Source organism: Anneissia japonica, unplaced genomic scaffold (genome assembly GCF_011630105.1).
Source record: "Anneissia japonica isolate Jap-2015-1 unplaced genomic scaffold, ASM1163010v1 scaffold1483_len710385_cov172, whole genome shotgun sequence".
NCBI classification, from domain to species: Eukaryota; Metazoa; Echinodermata; class Crinoidea; order Comatulida; family Comatulidae; genus Anneissia; species Anneissia japonica.
The window spans coordinates 508,511-515,645 of NW_022732828.1; the positions used below are offsets into that span (position 1 = coordinate 508,511).

The 7,135-nt window shown below is 33.6% G+C and overlaps 2 non-coding genes across 2 annotated transcripts; both read left to right on the forward strand.

Moving 5' to 3' along the window:
- The first annotated feature begins 4,433 nt into the window (after positions 1-4,433).
- On the forward strand, positions 4,434-4,505 carry Trnap-ugg. The gene has a single exon. It is a non-coding gene; the product is annotated as a tRNA-Pro (tRNA).
- Positions 4,506-6,433: 1,928 nt separating this feature from the next.
- On the forward strand, positions 6,434-6,505 carry Trnap-ugg. Its single transcript has one exon. It is a non-coding gene; the product is annotated as a tRNA-Pro (tRNA).
- Positions 6,506-7,135: the final 630 nt, after the last annotated feature.

Consider the following 7,135-nt stretch of genomic DNA (forward strand, 5'->3'; position numbering starts at 1 on the left):
TCGATTGAGTATTTTCATTCATCTGGCCATGTAAGTCAGTGGCGTATCTAGGTGTCATGAAATGGGAGGCTGATGGTGGGTGGGGGTGGCTCCGAGAGGTGAAGTGGAGGGGCGGAGGGTCGATGATCAGTTGAGTGGCGCTAATTCGCAAAATAAGATGATTTTAGGTGATTTTTAACTACTTGACCGTGACTTGAACCAGTGTCAGTATAATCTTAGGTAAGCATGTGGTTAACATAAGCAAGAACTTAGTCCAATGAAACTGTTTATCATCTTGATACCTTCCGACGAAAACTTAACCTGGGGGCGTCATCACGGCGTCCCCACCGACCGATTTAACGTGACGTTGTTATGTGGGTGTTTTATAGATTATTGAGAATGGTAATATCACCGAAAAATAGATAAAATGACAGTTGAATGACCAACAAAGACAAATGAAGACAATAGTTCGTCATTAGAAGTTATTTAATATAACTTAATTCGGAAAATTAATCTCAAAATCAAGTTGCCGTCCCCGGCGTTGTCAGTGACGTCGTATGATTTGTGTGCCATTTTTACCAATTAACCACTAAGTCAAAAATATTTGAAACATGCAGTACCTTGCAAATAAACCCATAAACCCGGTAGAATGTTGATTGTTGATTGGTAGCGTCCCTTCGCTGCCAAAAATATTTTTTGACAGTTGCGTCCCCGGGTACATCGTGAGGGCATGGTGAAAGCTGGTTACGATTTGGTGGCACATTGATGAAGTATTGTCATTCATCTGGCCATGTAGGTCAGTGGCGTATCTAGATGTCTTGAAATGGGAGACTAATTGGGAGGGGGCGGGAGCGAAGGTGAAGTGGGAGGGGGATCGATGATCAGTTGAGGGGCGCTAATTCGCAAAATAAGGTGATTTTTAACTACTTGACCTTGACATTTGAAACCAGTGTCAGTATAATCTTAGGTAAGCATGTGGTTAACATAATCAAGAATTTAGTCAAATGAAACTGTTTATCATCTTGATACCTTCCGACGAAAATTGACCCTACCGGCGTCCCCACCGATCGATCTAACGTGACGTTGTTATGTGGGTGTTTTATAGACTATTGAGAATAGTAATATCACCGAAAAAATAGATAAAATGACAGTTGAATGTCCAACAAAGACAACTGAAGACAATAATTCGTCATTAGAAGTTATTTAGTACAACTCTATTATTAACTTTAAATCGAGTTGCCGTCCCCGGCGTTGTCAGTGACGTCGTATGATTTGTGTGCGATTTTTACCAATTATCCCCTTAGTAAAATATAGTTAAGCCATGTAGTACCTCTGTCTCTTATACACATCTAGTTGCAAATTAACCAAGAAACCTGGCAGTTTGTTAATTGTTTATTGGTAGCGTGCCTTCGCTGCCAAATATGTTTTTTTTTTGGCAGTTGCGTAATAATACATGAAAAAACTATAAAAAAAAATACATTAAAAAAAAAACATTTAATACATTCTATACCCACAGGTAATCTCATTAAATATAACCGGTTCATGTCAGCATCCGTGGTTGATGGGCATAGGCCTACATGAGAAAACACCATTATAGCATGGAGGTATACCTCCACTCAGCCATGTATAAACCCCTTCATGATTTCGCACCTTATTAATGAAATTTAAGATGCTATTAACTCGAATTTACCTCGGTTTGATGGTTTTATTTTAACTGCTCATAATATAACAACATTAGAAAGTACAACTCAAATAAAATTAACAGACCATTATGATTATACATTTATCTTGGTATATCATCAGTTCAGTTTATTTCTCATCAGATAAAAATTTGCACAAGGCAGGACAAAAAAATATTACAATAAAAGGTGATGCAAGGATGTTCTATGAAAATTTTATTTAAGAAGTAAAACTTAATTCCAATGTGGCACTACATAAAACCAATTATAAACATGACGGTGAAAATGAGGCTAAATTGTCATAGAAGTAGAAAACGCTAAAGAAGAACAACATTAATAATAATAATAGTGATAATAATAATAATAATAATAATAATAATAATAATAATAATAATAATAATAAAATATAAAAGCAGTAAACATTTAATTAATTAAAGCTTTAAAATACAGACAAAATTAGGCTAAACAATTTATGTCATAACAGTCAAAAAAGCGCGGAAAAAAAAACACTTAATAATAATAATAAATAATAATTATAATAATAATAATAATAATAATAATAATAATATTAATAATAATAATAACAACAATACAACATACAAATTCAATAGTAAGAAAGAAGAAAGAAAAGAAATTGGGGAAACACAATAGGCCTATAATATTATATACAATATACAACCAGTGAACATTTAAATAATTAGAACCTTATAATACAGATAATGAGGCCAAACAATTTTGTCATGAAAGTAAAAAACTGGAAAGAAAAATAATAATAATAAAATATAATATCATTACAGTTTAGCCTCCCCTATCCAACTGCTTAAAATTAAGGAAAATATTCGAACATGCGCGGGAAGATCCCATTGGATTTCAAGTCCAACTTAACGACTCGGCCATCACAGCTGTACACACAAATTAATATATAGAAGCATCTCTTTTTGTTCATACTGTGGGCGCAGATCAAGTGGAAAACATAAACTCCATCATTACAGAGGTGAGCATAACAATGTTTTGGAGGGCCAAAGTAGCTTACCTTTAACAGAGAGAGCCGGGCAAGCAAACCTATTTCTAAGAAAGTATAATACATATTCATTGAAATACACATACATCAAAGTGTGGGATTTTCAATACAGTATTTCGACATTAATTGTCATAGTCATAATACATGTCATCATCAGGAATGAAAAATTGTCCATAATTTCAAGCTGCACTGTAATACCATAGAAAAAATAGTAATGGTAATACCGAAAAAGATTAATAAAGCTTTTGTTTGAATAAATTTCGTTAGTCTAAATAAGGTACTTCTGTTAAATGTGTGGTTAATTCATACAGTGAGTGAGTATGCATTTAACTATTTCAAGAAATGCTCGTTGGTCTAGTGGCATGATTCTCGCTTTGGGTGCGAGAGGCCCGGGTTCAATTTCCGGACGAAAAGCACTTTTTTAAGTAGACTTAGAATGTTCTTAATTTGTTCTTATTCTTACACACTTTTCAAACATAAAATTTTTTATTGTACAGCATTATATTACTGTATTGTATTATAAAGGGTATTATATAGTCCTACTGCAAGTAAAGACTCCCCCAGCCCACCCCACATCCACCACTGGATACACCCTTGTTGATAATTGGTCGTTTTGTTTATTAGATAGATGATGCTTGGATACCAATTCAACATTTTATTGCACTACAGGCGTCTCATGAGGTACTTCCTCAATCGTCAGGTGCTAGGCTCTGAATCTGAATTTGGCTCATCCAAGTATTAAGGTTTGTTGAAGTGGAATTATTCTCGCTTTGTGAAATGTATTATTCTTTCATTACACAACGTAAGCCAAAGACCATTGGAATATTTTGTGTCTTTTATGGAGGACATTTCAAAATTTGTGACAAAATGAAGCTGCATTGTGTTTTTATGTATTTTTTTGCTTTTCATTTTTTCGAGGAGCTCCACTTGCTTTTATTTCTTACTTAAAAATTACATGTTTCCCTCACCCAAATCATATCCACCTGGATCCTTCCTTGACAATTGTCCATTTCTTTTATTCAGATCTTTTCGTTTTCATCCTACTTTAGGCCTATGCGCATTATAAGTTGGGCCTATTTTCAATACATTCAATGAAGTACCGTATATTGTTGTGTATCTTTTTGTGTCTTTTTGCTTGTCTAAGAAAGTATAATCAGGGAACAGTGAAATTACATTCCCTAGTATAATACATAGGCCTACTCCAAGTATACTAAATACGCCATGATCAATATTTCGACATTTAATTATGTCATGTAATCATCAGGAATGAAAAATTAAAAATTACCTACAGTGTAGGATTTTGCTCATTCAAGAAAGGCCTTGTTGTTGAGTTCCCAAAAAAGAGTGACAATAAACAAAAGAGCCAAAGCAAGCAGTTGTATTGTGATCATAAAAATAGATTGGAATAGGAGTAAATAATGCAAGGTCTTATTGTGTTTTAAATCCGGCCGGGGACAGACCTCAACAATATTATGACTCTACCAAAAAAAAAACATTATTGAACCAAAATAGGCCTACTATTAAAAAGAAAAAAAACCACAGAAATTAATTAAATAATTGATATGATTAGTCACCCAAGTTTCTTGAATCTTAAATAAATGTTATCATTTGATGAGTGGCGCGTTGTGACTTCGTCACAAGGGTACTCTAAAGTGAAAAGCGTCAAATGTTTCTAGGACAAGCTCTTCAATTCCTGTGGGCGTTCGTTAAATGTGTGCTTTATTAGTGGAGTATGAATTTGGCTTACCAACTAAGGCTCGTTGGTCTAGTGGCATGATTCTCGCTTTGGGTGCGAGAGGCCCCGGGTTCAATTCCCGGACAAGCCCCTCTTATTTTTACATCGAGCATTTACCAAAAATTTTGAATTGATTTTATCAGGGAACAGTTAAACTAATTGAAATGTAATCTGCAATGTGGGTTGAAAACAGATCATTAAGACAAAGGTGCTCGATGCAGGAGCAGAGGAATATATTTTCAAAAAAAAAAAGATAATAAGAAAGAGAGGCCTAACACTTGTATACCAATTCAACATTTTATTGCACTACAGGCGGTCTCATGAGGTACTTCCTCAATCGTCAGGTGCTAGGCTCTCTGAATCTGAATTTAGCTCATCCAAGTAGTAAGATTTGTTGAAGTGGAATTATTCTCGCTTTGTGAAATGTATTATTCTTTCATTACACAGCGTACCGTATAAGCCAAAGCCCATTGGAATATTTTGTGTCTTTTATGAAGGACATTTCAAAATTTGTGACAAAATGAAGCTGCAGTGTTTTTATATATTTTTTTCCCTTTTCATGTTTTCGAGAAGCTCCACTTGTGTTTATTTCTTACTTAAAAATTACATTTTTTATTTAATAATTGTTTTATATTATGTATACTACACTCTTCTTTTTTTTTTTTTATTAGAACCAGTAAAATTTCGCCTAGATTCAGTTTTCCTATCTTTTTTGCCGATTTCAAATTCAAAATGTTCTTATTTTGTTCTTATTTTAGTTCACTTTTAAATCGAAAGGGGGAACTTATAATGTATCCTAATTTGTTTTTCTTATTTCAATACATAACCAGTTACGTATTGACATTTAAAAAATGTAGTGGAAACCCCCTCCCTCACCCAACCCATATCCACCATTGGATCCTTCCTTGATAATTGTTCATTTCTTTTATTCAGATCTTTTCGTTTTCATCCTACTTTAGGCATATATGCGCATTATAAGTTGGGCCTATTTTCTATACATTCTATGAAGTACCGTATATTACATATTGTTGTGTATCTTTTTGTAGATTTTCCTCGTTTGGATTTGCTTTGACCCAACTGTATAATTATAATACATTACAGATTACAGGTGGGGGAAAACTAATCTATTTTCTTTAACGAAAGCCGGGCAAGCAGACTTGTCTAAGAAAGTATAATCAGGGAACAGTGAAATTCCATTCCCTAGTATACATAGGCCTACTCCAATGATACTAAATACGCCATGATCAATATTTCGACATTTAATTATGCCATGTAATCATCAGGAATGACAAATTAAAAATTACCTACAGTGTAGGATTTTGCTCATTTAAGAAAGGCCTTGTTGTTGAGTTCCCAAAAAAGAGTGACAATAAACAAAAGAGCCAAAGCAAGCAGTTGTATTGTGATCATAAAAATAGATTGGAATAGGAGTAAATAATGCAAGGTCTTATTGTGTTTTAAATCCGGCCGGGGACAGACCTCAACAATATTATGACTCTACCCATGGACCTATTATCTACCTATGCTATTAAATATTGGACAGACACACAAAATAAGTTGTAATGGTCAATTGCAAACAGTAGGTCAAGGTATCTAGGTATCTTTATTTTATCACAAGATTAAACCTATTTTATATATGAAAACAGTAAATTAGATTTGTATTGATATTGTAATCTCATCATGAGAACGCATAGGCCTACTTTAATATATAGGCCTAATGATGTTGCGTTTCAAAAACACAATTAGAAAAAAAAAAACATTATTGAACCAAAATAGGCCTAATATTAAAAAGAAAAAAAAACACAGAAATTTATTAAATAATTGATATGATTAGTCACCCAAGTTTCTTGAATCTTAAATAAATGTTATCATTTGATGAGTGGCGCGTTGTGACTTCGTCATAAGGGTACTCTAGAGTGAAAAGCGTCACATGTTTCCAGGACAAGCTATTTCAATTCCTGTAGGCGTTCGTTAAATGTGGGCTTTATTAGTGGAGTATGAATTTGGCTTACCAACTAAGGCTCGTTGGTCTAGTGGCATGATTCTCGCTTTGGGTGCGAGAGGCCCCGGGTTCAATTCCCGGACGAGCCCCTCTTATTTTCACATCGAGCATTTACCAAAAATTTTGAATTGATTTTATCAGGGAACAGTTAAACTAATTGAAATGTAATCTGAAATGTGGGTTGAAAACAGATCATTAAGACAAAGGTGCTCGATGCAGGAGCAGAGGAATATATTTTCAAAAAAAAAAAAGATAATAAGAAAGATAGGCCTAACACTTGCATACCAATTCAACAATTTATTGCACTACAGGCGTCTCATGAGGTACTTTCTCAATCGTCAGACTGCTGAGCTCTGAATCTGAATTTGGCTCATCCAAGTATTAAGGTTTGTTGAAGTGGCATTATTCTCGCTTTGTGAAATGTATTATTCTTTCATTACACAGCGTACCGTATAAACCAAAGCCCATTGGAATATTTTGTGTCTTTTATGAAGGACATTTCAAAATTTGTGACAAAATGAAGCTGCATTGTTTTTTATGTATTTTTTGCCTTTTCATGTTTTCGAGGAGCTTCACTTGTGTTTATTTCTTACTTAAAAATGACATGTTTTATTTAATAATTGTTTTATATTATGTATAATATAAAACAATTATTAAATAATTGTTTTATATTATGTATAAAACAATTATTTAATAATTGTTTTATATTATGTATACTA